The sequence below is a fragment of the Salmo salar genome, chromosome ssa04 (assembly GCF_905237065.1).
Source record: "Salmo salar chromosome ssa04, Ssal_v3.1, whole genome shotgun sequence".
NCBI classification, from domain to species: Eukaryota; Metazoa; Chordata; class Actinopteri; order Salmoniformes; family Salmonidae; genus Salmo; species Salmo salar.
Window position 1 is genome coordinate 36,544,828 of NC_059445.1, and position 13,303 is coordinate 36,558,130.

General features: G+C 42.7%; 1 non-coding gene across 1 annotated transcript in view; it reads right to left on the reverse strand.

Annotated features, from left to right (window-relative positions):
* Positions 1 to 795: 795 nt before the first annotated feature.
* LOC106602910 (uncharacterized) overlaps positions 796 to 13,303 on the reverse strand; it is a 28,238-nt gene continuing 15,730 nt past the window's right edge. The window contains exons 3-5 of the transcript XR_006769606.1: positions 5,257 to 6,614; positions 2,519 to 2,581; positions 796 to 2,409 (exon numbers count right to left, since the gene is read on the reverse strand). This is a non-coding gene — a transcript (uncharacterized protein). The remainder of the gene's footprint in view (positions 2,410 to 2,518; positions 2,582 to 5,256; positions 6,615 to 13,303) is intronic.

A 13,303-nucleotide genomic window follows, 5' to 3' on the forward strand; every position in this document is an offset into this window, starting at 1 on the left:
TCTTTTAGAACTTCTGTGAGCGTAATGTTTACTGTTCATCTTTTACAGTTAAAAAAAAAAAAAACATTTTTAGCAGACGCTCTTATCCAGAGCGACTTACAGTAGTGAATGCATACATTTTTTTTTTTGTACTGGCCCCCCTGTGGGAATCGAACCCACAACCCTGGCGTTGCACACACCATGCTGGCGTTGCAAACACCATGCTCTACCAACTGAGCCACAAGGAAGATGTTGTTTATTTCTCTTTTGTTTATTATCTATTTCACATGCTTTGGCAATGTTAACATATGTTTCTCATGCCAGTAAAGCCCCTTGAATTGAATTGTATTGAGAAGGGGGAACCATGTAGCCCGCTTCAATCAAGCAGGCTTCAGTCCCCCACTTGGCTTCAGTCATCCCCAAGATTGAAGCAGGAGACAAATCCAGCTATGGCCTCCTTGTCAGGCATCTTACAATGGGCAGACAGGGGTCCTGGGATGGACAGGTTGCACAGCTTCCCCACATAAGGCTCTGGATCAAGTTGAAAAGGAGATCCAGGAGCCTGTCTACGTAGCCTGTAATGTTTTTGAAAAGGGAAATGTTTATTAAATGGGTAATGAATTTAATTTCCTTTTATTTACTTATGATGCTATCAATTTGTTGATGTAGCCATCTACTCATTCTACAATGTGTTTTCAGGTGTTTTTGAAGTACTCAATTTGAAATATGCTATATTTGGTTGTGCACTTTTTTGAGAAACTTTTAAATGTTTTTATTTGGAAATGTTTGTGTGCCTGAAATGCCATACCCCCTCCCCCTCGGTCTGTCTTCACAGCATATCCACCCTACATTGTCTTTGGGGAAGCTGATTTTGTAACATTGCATTCATGATGTGGGGGTTGCCTGAGAAGATGAGCAGAGAGTAGATGTTGAATCTTCTAAAATGTCTATCATTACTGCTAGATGATAGTGGAAAGACAAAAGGAGATGGAAAGTGAAATAACAATAATACCAGCCCCAATGACACAAGCTACATCAACTGTAAGACAACAACCCACACACTGTAATGGCAAGCAGATGAGTACTCCTCATCTGGTTAAGACAAGCCGGATATGTTCAGTAAATCCAGAATTTATTAAACTATCTTTCTGGAATACCCCTCTAGTCTGTAGAGTTTCTGTGTTTTTGATTTGACAGTTACCTCAGGTTTTTCCTGGCGGTGTTACATTCCCTGTTAACCCATTTGTGACCCACCATCTCATTTCAGTCTTTTGTTCCAAAATGTACAATTTTGTTTTTTACATTGGATAAAAGTACAGACAGAGCTTCAAAATGGCATATCATACACTGTAGTTGCAGGAAACATGGGGAAGTAATACTGCTTTAAAAGGTGATACATCTATAATCCCATTTAGGAGAAAAGGCCTTCAAACATTTTGCAGCGATTTTCACACTTGCTCTACATTAATACTTGTGTTGGGTTCTGAGAATATGAAAATATACTTAGTCCTGTCACTGATGGAGTGCTAAGGTTGAGGGTCTAAAACAGAAGTTAGGGGTTATAGGAGGAAGGCATATAGTGTGTGTAACTAAGCTTGGAATGTGTTGAGTGCAGGGAAGCGATTAGATGTGGCAGGCATTGATAAGGGGAGACGGGTGGAGATCTTGGAAACTAACAATGTCACAGAGGGAGAAAGGGTAATGTAGAGAAGAATTAAACTTGGTTAAGCTTCTCTAGTGTCCGTGAGTTATTTACTCAAAATTAGAACCTAACACTTGGGAAACATATATTTAGAAGAGGAATACTTTTACCAAATGACCTAAATGGATTCTCTGAACGTTATCTCACTAAGTTCCCCCATTAGGCAAATCACTAACAGTATTAAATTGCCTATTGCTGTATAATAAAGATAACCTTTAACATTGAACAGCTACGATGCTGCTCTTCGTTTCCGGCCATTTAGCATCGTTTAAACCCTCTAAAGCATTAGACCCACCCATCTCTTAAAGTATTCATATTGAAATGTGAATGTGGCCATGTGCTGAAGCAGTGAAGTCGTTCTTAAATAAATATTTCAACATTAAAATACTTTATTAACTTCAAGAGCTAAAGGTAGTAGCCTACAGTACAATTAGGAAAAAGACTATCTAGACATAGGCCTATATCATAAGATCCTTTCAGTGATATGATATGAACAAAGGAATCTAGCCTGAGAGCATATTTCTGTCCTGCCCTTTGGAGCAGGACATGTAATATCCATGGCCTTCTCATTGCAAAAGTCCTGATCTTCTCAAAAATATATGTTTGCCGGGTTGTGTCCAGTCCTGGGAATGCTTTCACATCTCTGGCAGGAAGAATGTCAACACTGCAGGTTCCATCTGAGTGAAAGCTCCTTGGCCACAACAACACCAGGCTCCAGACAATTGAAGCTGTAAAGGAGGAAAGCAGACAAAAATAGACAAGACATTAAACTTTTGCATACCAGCAATAACATTTATTGACCCCCAAGTTCAAGAAATAAGTACAAAGACAAAATACCTGAAGCATTGCTTGTTCCCCCTCGATCATCTCCTTGTACTAGTGGCAGAGAGCAGGTTTATGCTGAAAGACAAGTTCCAGAAAAATATGTTAAAACATGAATTCAATAATATCCTATTCATAGATTGCATGTTTTGTCACAATATTGTTTTGAATGTTTGTTTTGAACTGATCTCCAACTGAGCATTCTACTCAATACGTCATCAATGAGCACTGTTGAAGATTTAATCAAAAGTGCATTACAGTGGCTTGGAAATACAATGACATTCAAAAGGAGGTAAATCATTAGTAAGAACCTTTTGTCATCATTTTGATGGGAGGCCACCAGATTTTAGCTAGCTAATGTTAGCATTGCTAACTATTTTTGACGAATGACAACATTGCCATCTTTCTAAAGTCAATTTGATGATAATGCTGGCAAAGTTGTTTCCTACTAAATATTTGACTACTTTAGCAATGTCATCGTATCTCCAGGCACTATAGTGTAATTCAGACAAAACAGTAGTTAGCCTCCGTCCAGAATGACTTATCACCACTTCAGGGCACCACTATGGTGCCGCCGATAGAGGGGGGCGTGAGAACATTCATAACAATGGCATGACTCGACCAAGTGACAGAGGTGCAAGCTATGAATAGGTTGTTATTGCCCGTTGACTGTACTAAAATACCCTGTACACATTCAACCTGCTTCCAGCCCAACAATGGTAATGCAAAAACTACAAGATTGAAGATAACTAGCTAGATTTAGAAAACATTTAGCATCATAATTACCAGCTGGCTACATGTAAATGATATGCAAAAACATGCAAAAAAACTACCTCAAAATCTATAACCCAATATCTAGCTATCACTTCATTGTCCCAATCATATTTTTCAAATTTTATTTAACTAGGCAAGTCAGTTAAGAACAAATTCTTATTTACAATGAAGGCCTACACCAGCCGAACCCAGACAACATTGTGCCAGTTGTGCGCCACCCTATGGGACTCGCCTGGATTCGAACCAGAGTGTCTGTAGTGACGCCTCAAGCACTGAGATGCAGTGCCTTAGACCGCTGCGCCACTTGGGAGCTCCACTTAACATGGAGTTTGATTAGCTTGCTAATGGATACAGTAGCTATTTCCATGGCATGGATTAGCACATCAGCAATCAACATTAAGAGCAGTATGCAACTGTCTAGCTAGCTAGCTAGCTAGCTACAGTGCATTCAGAAAGTATTCAGACCAAGACTTTTCCCAAATTTTGTTATGTTACAGCCTTATTCTAATATTGATAAAATTGTTTTTTCCCTCATCAATCTACACACAATACCCCATAATGACCAATCAAAAACAGGTTTCTAGAAATTGCTGAAAATGTATAAATAAAGATAATACGTAAATACCACATTTACATAACTATTCAGAGACTTTACTCAGTACTTTGTTGAAGCACCTTTGTCTTCTTGGGTATGACACTACAAGCTTGGCACACCTGTATTTAGGGAGTTTCTCCCATTCTTCTCTGCAGGTCCTCTCAAGCTCTGTCAGGTGGGATGGGGAGTGTCGTTGCCATGAAGGACATTCAGAGAGTTCTCCCAAAGCCACTCCTGCGTTTTCCCTGGCTGTGTGCTTAGAGTCGTTGTCCTGTTGGAAGTTTAACCTTTGCCCCAGTCTGAGGTCCTGAGCGCTCTGGAGCAGGTTTTCATCAAGGTTCTCTCTGTACTTTGCTCTGTTCATCTTTCCTTCGAACATCCCCCACAGCATGATGCTGACACCAAAATGCTTCACCGTAGGGATGGTGCCAGGTTTCCTCCAGACGTTACGTTTGGCATTCAGGCTAAAGAGATCAATCTTGGTTTCATCAGACCAGAGAATCTTGTTTCTCATGGTCTGAGAGTCCTTTAGGTGCTTTCTGGCAAACTCCAAGCGGGCTGCCATGTGCTTTTTACTAAGTAGTGGCCTCCGTTTGGCCACTCTACCATAAAGGCCTGATTGGTGGAGTGCTGCAGATTGTTGTCCTCTTCAAGGTTCTCCCATCTCCACAGAGGAACTCTGGAGCTCTGTCAGAGTGACCATCGGGTTCTTGGTCACCACCCTGACCAAGGCCCTTCTCCCCAGATTGTTCAGTTTGGCTGGGCGGCCAGCTCTAGGAAGAGTCTTGGTGGTTCCAAACTTCTTCCATTTAAGAATGATGGAGGCCACTGTGTTCTTGGGGACCTTCAATGCTGCAGAAGTGTTTTTGTACCCTTCCCCAGATCTGTGTCTCGGAGCTCTACAGACAGTTTCTTCGACCTCATGGCTTGGTTTTTGCTCTGACATTCACTGTCAACTGTGGGACATTATATAGACGTGTGTATCTTACCAAATCATGTCCAATCAAATACATTTACTACAGGTGAACTCCAATCAAATTGTAGAAACATCTCAGGGATGATCAATGGAAACAGTGTCATACTTATGTAAATTATATATTTTATTTTTTATTTTTAAATGAGCAAAGAAAATCCCAAAACCTGTTTTCACTTTGTCATTATGGGGTATTATGTGTAGATTGACGAGGAAAAAAATGAATGTAATCCATTTTAAAACAAGGCTGTAACATAACAAAATGTAGAAAAAGGGAAGGGGTTTGAATACTTTCCGAATGCACTGTATATAGCTAACAATAGCCAGCAATGAAAACCACTTTTTGATATAGTTGTGACAAAACGTATATACACATGTAGCTATCTCGGCGTTTTAACTATAGACTCTTACCTGTGTATGGATTACGATGATTCACAGCTGAATGAAACACTCCCAAAATAATCCTTCCCACTCGGCTTCAACCAGTCCAGACTGCTTTTGCCACAGATGACAGAGCTGTGTCGATACCAGCCGCTGTATTCAGGACGACACTGCTATTGAAAGCTGTAGCTACACTTATTTATATTTACAGATTAAATACAAGTTTGTAATTACGGCACATAAAAGTTCACATGTTCAAAAAGGCATTTCTTCAAACAAATGCATTTTAGATGATTTAAAAAATGTTTTTACATTCAAATGCCTTTCCTGTGAAGTAGTGACGCTGTGTGCATGTTTTCCCCACATTAGTCTTTTTAAGACATAATTGTGTTGCAAGTTTGTCAAATATTTCGTTTTATTCATATGTTGCCAAATGAATGTCTTCTTTACTATAACTCAATTTGATGTACTGAAAGCGGTTCAGCAAGTTATCAATTACATCATCGTTGTTTAATGTGGTCTCAAATGCTCTGTCACTGGTCTTTTTCCATTTGTAAATGGGAGGGAGACTGAATAGATATGGTTTCTGATTTGGGATTTTGGTTGACTCCATAGATCTTTAAGGTTAAATGTGATCTGGAAGTGATCCGACAGGGCAAGTTGTGGCATGACTGTAAATGCATTATTATGTTGAGGTGGAATATATGTTATGGAGTAGTCCACCACACTGTCTTCCTAGCACAGAGCTGTATGTGAATCGGCCCAATGAGTCACCCCTTGTCCTACCATTAACAATATACAGTACATACTGAGACCTTTGCAGAGCTGAAATATCTCTCGCCTACTTTTGTTAACCACACTATCATAACTTTTTCTGTGAATGGGGATTTGTTTAATTGTAGAAAGATGCCTTTCCAAATAGATAGGTGTTTCCTTCTGATTCTATGTAGTCCACCTCACCTCAGTCCTGGCGTTGAGATCACCACATAGAAGCACCGAGCCCAGAGACTGAAAATGTAGTATCTCTAACTGGATATCTTGAAATCCTTCTATGTGGTAGGGGAAATCTCTCTCTCTCTCTATTTTATTCCCCTCCACTCTCTCCTACTTCAGACTGTCTGGCTGTTCCCTGAGGTTTCATTTTAGATTTCTGCCCCTCTTTCACTCTATCTCTACCATCTATCTCTCTCCCCTCCCTCTCTCAGCTCTCGCCCTCTCTGTCCCCCCTCCCCCTCACCTCCCTCGTACTCGGGGCAGTTCCCTGTCTCATTGAGGCTCTCCTCTTCGTTGATGATAATGTTCTCGATATCCTTCATTGTCAGGTGGTCTTGGAACGCATGGAACAGAATCTGCTTCAGCTCGTCAAGAGACATCTGCTGCATGTCAAACTGCAGGGGACACACACACGCACGCACGCACACACACACACACACACACACACACACAAACACACACTTACTGTAAGACTTGAAGATATATGAACACAAAATGACAGTACTATGCAGATACATTCCAAGGTCATATTATAGAACATTTAACTCTTGTGTGTGTGTGTGTGTGTGTGCGTGAGTGAAGTCTCATTCCAATCAATAGAGAGTCTGAGTCTCAGACGTTTTCATTTTTTCATTCATTTCACTTTTGGGCGCTTTAAACTCCCCTCCTGTCCTTGCCTCCCTGTCCCCAATTCACAATCGCATGCCTATTTACCTTGTGAAACACAATCTATTCACTCAGTTTGACACAGCAAATACAGAGAGAGAGAGAGAAAAAGGTGATAGTGAGAGAGAAAAAGAAAGAGAGGGAGTGAGAGAGAGAGAGAGGAAGAGAGACTAAGGACAGAGAGAGAGAGATAACTCTTTTGTTCCCCTGCCAGTGTGGTCAGAATGACCTGAAGTAGAAGAGAGAAGAAAATATGCCTGTGGAGTGACGGATGGCCTAGAGGTATACCTGTACTGCAGTGGCAGACGCTGCCGTTTAAGATGAGGGAGGACGATTATTTTTTTGATGACCATGGCCTTATTTCTATTACAGTATATTGGATGACTGTCATTCATATTCCATTCACCCAGCTCAATGTAACATCGATAAGTTTAGGCTACTACATGATACTCCCTGCTACAACCTAGCCTATGAATGAAAGTTTACAACTTAGGTGCACAGGTTGAAAGCATTTTTTGTAATCAAGTTGAGAGACAGTTACACATTCAATACCGCATTGCACACTCTTGCCTGCATCTAGCTGATATAGGGTTTAATCATTAGTTCAACAGTTGCAAACAAGAGTTCCTATTGGACAAATTCAGGTATGTTTATCAACATAGCATAGCATCTATCATAGCATCAACTAACATAGCATCCCTCTCTGTTTGAGCTGGGTGTTTGAGTAGGCCAAACTAGTGAGCTGATCCCAATCCAAGATGGCGTAGCAGTCAGACGTCTTTGTCTTTGTCCTGTCGTGTCCCTTGTATATATCTTTTTATATTTTTTCTTCACATATCTTTTAAAAATATTTCCCTAAACCTCAACCTCTAAATACTCTCCTGCAACCCGCCTCACCCAATGTGGCGTGGATCTGTTTTTTTTTTTCTAAAGTATTTCTATTTACTTCGGATCTGGAATCCCTCAACTGAAGCTGGCCAGCTAACTACCTACCAGCTATCAGTCAGCAAACCACTGCTAGCGGTCATCAGCTAACCTTTAGCTCAGAAAGCTCTCGCCAGTTCGTACAACATGACTCCAACCAGAGCATAACGGACCTATTTTTTTCTCTCCATATCCCCGGATTCTTACCGCAAACTCTGAACGTTTTCATCTGGATCTTCGCAACTAGCTAACCGCAATCCCGGGTGACTACTCCTGGCTAGCGTTTCCATCCCGGAGCAAGCACCAATTAGCCTGAAGCTAGCCCGGCTAGGGCTCCTGGACAACCACCGAAGCCCACTCCTGGGCTACAATATCCGGACCCCTTCTACTGCCGGTACGGGGCACGGAACCCCGCCGATCCTCTACGACTGGAATACTGACATAATCTGCCATTCCAACAGGCCCCTCAGGCGCGATGTCCGCTGAAGGTCCATTCTGCTAACCGCGGCCTGCTAGCTACCTAGAGCTACCTGGAACCCTACTAATCCACGACTGGTCTATCGACGTCACCGCAAGAAGAGGCAAAAACAGACTTACCTCCATCGCGACGTCCCCCAAAGGCCCATCTGCTAACTTGCTAGCCCCGGTCTGCTAACTGCTAGCTTGCGAGCCCCGGTCTGCTAACTGCTAGCTTGCTAGCCCCGGTCTGCTAACTGCTAGCTTGCTTGCCCCGGTCTGCTAACTGCTAGCTTGCTTGCCCCGGTCTGCTAACTGCTAGCTTGCTTGCCCCGGTCTGCTAACTGCTTGATTGCTAACCCGGTCTGCTAACTGCTAGCTTGCTAGCCCTGGTCTGCTAACTGCTAGCTTGTTAGCCCCGGCCTACTAACTGCTAGCTTGTTAGCACCGGCCTGCTAACTGTCTGAATCGCCATGTCCCCAGCCAGCCCAACCACTCACTGGACCCATATGTTCACTTGGCTACGCATGCCTTTCTCTAATATCAATATGCCTCGTCCATTACTGTCCTGGTTAGTGATTACTGTCTTATTTCACTGTAGAGCCTCTAGCCCTGCTCAATATTCCTTAACTAACCATGTTGTTCCACCTCCTACACATGCGATGATATCACCTGGTTTAAACGTCTCTAGAGACTATATTTCTCTCATCATTACTCAATGCCTAGGTTTACCTCCAATGTACTCACATCCTACCTTACCTTTGTCTGTACACTATGCCTTGAATCTATGATATCATACCCAGAAACCTGCTCCTTTTACTCTCTGTTCCGAACGTGCTAGACGGTCAGTTCGTATAGCCTTTAGCTGTATCCTTATCCCACTTCTCCTCTGTTCCTCTGGTGATGTAGAGGTTAATCCAGGTCCTGCAGTGCCTAGCTCCACTCCCACTCCCCAGGTGCTCTCATTTGTTGACTTCTGTAACCGTAAAAGCCTTGGTTTCATGAATGTTAACATTAGAAGCCTATTCCCTAAGTTTGTTTTACTCACTGCTTTAGCACACTCTGCCAACCCGTATGTCTTAGCCGTGTCTGAATCCTGGCTTAGGAAAACCACCAAAAACCCTGAAATCTCCATCCCTAACTATAACATTTTCCACCAAAATAAAACTGCCAAAGGGGGCGGAGTTGCAATCTACTGCAAAGATAGCCTGCAGAGTTCTGTAGTACTATCCAAGTCTGTACCCAAACAATTCGAGCTTCTACTTCTAAAAATTCACCTTTCCAGAAACAAGTCTCTCACTTTTGCCGCTTGCTATAGACCACCCTCTGCCCCCAGCTGTGCCCTCGACACCATATGTGAATTGATTGCCCCCTGAGCTCGTACGACTAGGTGACCTAAACTGGGACATGCTTAACACCCCGGCCCTCCTACAATCTAAGCTTGATGCCCTTAATCTCACACAATTATCAATGAACCTACCAGGTACAACCCCAAATCCGTAAACACAGGCAAACCCATAGATATCATCCTAACTAACTCACCCTCCAAATACACCTCTGCTGTTTTCAATCAAGATCTCAGCGATCACTGCCTCATTGCCAGCATCCATAATGGGTCTGCGACCAAACGACCACCCCTCATCACTGTCAAACGCTCCCTAAAACACTTCTGCGAGCAGGCCTTTCTAATCGGCCTGGCCGGGGTATCCTGGAATGACATTGACCTCATCCCGTCAGTAGACGATGCCTGTTATTCTTTAAAAGTGCCTTCCTCACCATCTTAAATAAGCATGCCCCATTCAAAAAATGTAGAACTAGGAATAGGTATAGTCCTTGGTTCACTCAAGACCTGTCTGCCCTTGACCAGCACAAAAACATCCTGTGGCGTTCTGCATTAGCATCGAAAAGTCCCCGTGATATGCAACTTTTCAGGGAAGTTAGGAAGAAATATACACAGGCAGTTAGGAAAGCCAAGGCTAGCTTTTTCAAACAAAAATTTGCATCCTGTAGTACAAACTCAAAAAATTTCTGGGACACTGTAAAGTCCATGGAGAATAAAAGCACCTCCTACCAGCTGCCCACTGCACTGAGGCTAGGAAACACTGTTACCACCGATAAATCCACTATAATTGAGAATTTCAATAAGAATTTCTCTACGGCTGGCCATGCTTTCCACCTGGCTACCCCTACCCGGGTCAACTGCCCTGCACCCTCCACAGCAACCCGCCAAAGCCCCCACCATTTCTCCTTCACCCAAATCCAGATAGCTGATGTTCTGAAAGAGCTGCAAAATCTGGACCCCTACAAATCAGCTGGGCTAGACAATCTGGACCCTCTCTTTCTAAAATGATCTGCCGAAATTGTTGCAACCCCTATTACTAGCCTGTTCAACCTCTCTTTCGTATCGTCTGAGATTCCCAAAGATTGGAAAGCTGCTGCGGTCATCCCCCTCTTCAAAGGGGGTGACATTCTAGACCCAAACTGCTACAAACCTACATCTATCTTACCCTGTCTTTCTAAGGTCTACGAAAGCCAAGTTAACAAACAGATTACCGACCATTTCGAATCCCACCGTACCTTTTCCGCTATGCAATCTGGTTTCAGAGCTGTTCATGGGTGCACCTCAGCCACGCTCAAGGTCCTAAACAACATCATAACTGCCATCGATAAGAGACATTACTGTGCAGCCGTATTCATTGACCTGGCCAAGGCTTTCGACTCTGTCAATCACCACATTCTTATTGGCAGACTCGACAGCCTTGGTTTCTCAAATGATTGCCCGGTTTACCAACTACTTCTCTGATAGATATCTACTTCTAAAAATAGAGTTCAGTGTGGGAAATCGGAGGGCCTGTTGTCCGGACCTCTGGCAGTCTCTATGAGGGTGCCACAGGGTTCAATTCCCGGGCCGACTCTCTTCTCTGTATACATCAATGATGTCACTCTTGCTGCTGGTGAGTCTCTGATCCACCTCTACGTAGACGACACAATTCTGTATACTTCTGGTCCCTCTTTGGACACTGTGTTAACTAACCTCCAGACGAGCTTCAATACCATACAACTCTCCTTCCGTGGCCTCCAACTGCTCTTAAATGCAAGTAACACTAAATGCATGCTATTCAATCGATCACTGCCCGCACCTGCCCGCCCGTCCAGCATCACTACTCTGGACGGCTCTGACTTAGAATACGTGGACAACTACAAATACCTAGGTGTCTGGCTAGACTGTAAACTCTCTTTCCAGACTCACATTAAGCATCTCCTATCCAAAATTAAATCTAGAATCGGCTTCCTATATCGCAACAAAGGATCCTTCACTCATGCTGCCAAACATACCCTCGTAAAACTGACCATCCTACCGATCCTCGACTTCGGCAATGTCATCAATAAAATAGCCTCCAACACTCTACTAAACAAATTGGATGCAGTCTATCACAGTGCCATCCGTTTTGTCACCAAAGCCCCATACACTACCCACCACTGCGACCTGTACACTCTCGTTGGTTGGCCCTCGCTTTATACTCGTCGCCAAACCCACTGGCTCCAGGTTATCTACAAGTCTCTGCTAGGTAAAGCCCCGCCTTATCTCAGCTAACTGGTCACCATAGCAGCACCCACTCGTAGCACGCGCTCCAGCAGGTATATCTCACTGGTCACCCCCAAAGCCAATTCCTCGTTTGGTCGCCTTTCCTTCCAGTTCTCTGCTGCCAATGACTGGAACAAACTGCAAAAATCACTGAACCTGGAGACTCATATCTCCCTCACTAGCTTTAAGCACCAGCTGTCAGAGCAGCTCACAGATCACTGCACCTGTACATAGCCCATCTGTAAACAGCCCATCTATCTACCTCATCCCCATACTGTATTTATTTATTTATCTTGCTTCTTTGCACCCCAGTATCTCTACTTGCACATTCATCTTCTGCACATCTACCATTCCAGTGTTTAATTGCTACATTGTAATTACTTCGCCACCATGGCCTATTTATTGCCTTAACTCTCTTATCTTACCTAATTTGTACTCACTGTATATAGACTCTTTTTCCCTTTTTTTTCTACTGTATTATTGACTGTATGTTTTGTTTATTCCATTTGTAACTCTGTGTTGTTGTACGTGTCGAATTGCTATGCTTTATCTTGGCTAGGTCGCAGTAGCAAATGAGAACTTGTTCTCAACTAGCCTACCTGTTTAAATAAAGGTGAAATAAAATAAATAAATAGAATTCGATACTAAGTGAAAGTGAAAGAGAAAAAAATATATACTACGAAATATAGCTAGGGAAATATAGCCCTCTCTCACACGCTCTCTTGCTTCTCCTTAATTGTCTTTCTTTCTCTTTGAATCAACTACTCACCACATTTTATGCACTGCAGTGCTAGCTAGCTGTAGCTTATGCTTTCGGTACTAGATTCATTCTCTGATCCTTTGATTTGGTGGGCAACACGTCAGTTCATGCTGCAAGAGCTCTGATAGGTTGGAGGACATCTTCTGGAAGTTGTCATAATTCTATGGAGTCTATGGAAGGGGGTGAGAACCATGATCCTCCTAGGTTTTGTATTGAAGTCAATGTACCTAGAAGAGGGCAGAAGCTAGCTGTCCTCCGGCTACACCATGGTGCTACCCTACAGAGCGCTGCTGAGGCTACTGTAGACTTTCATTGCAAAATAGTGTGTTTAAATCAATTATTTGGTGACAAGTATTTAGTATAGTTTTATCTAAAAATGATACCTTTAATGTTCATTAACTTTAATGCTCCCATTCTGAAGTCGGCCTCTCTCTCCTTCTAGGTGTCTCTCTATCTAGGTGGGTTTTCCTTGTCACTGTTGCCCTAGGTTTGCTTTTTGGAGCGGCTTAAGTCCAGGTCAGTTTTCAGTTGTTGCAATGTAAAATGTGACTGATTGATTGATCAATTAATTAATGGGTTGTGTCTATTCTATTCTGCTGACCGATTAAAAATAAACTATGTGATAAAGAAAAATAAATAGATAAATAGTTACTAATGGAATTGTGTGACATTGTTGTGGGCCATTAGACAGT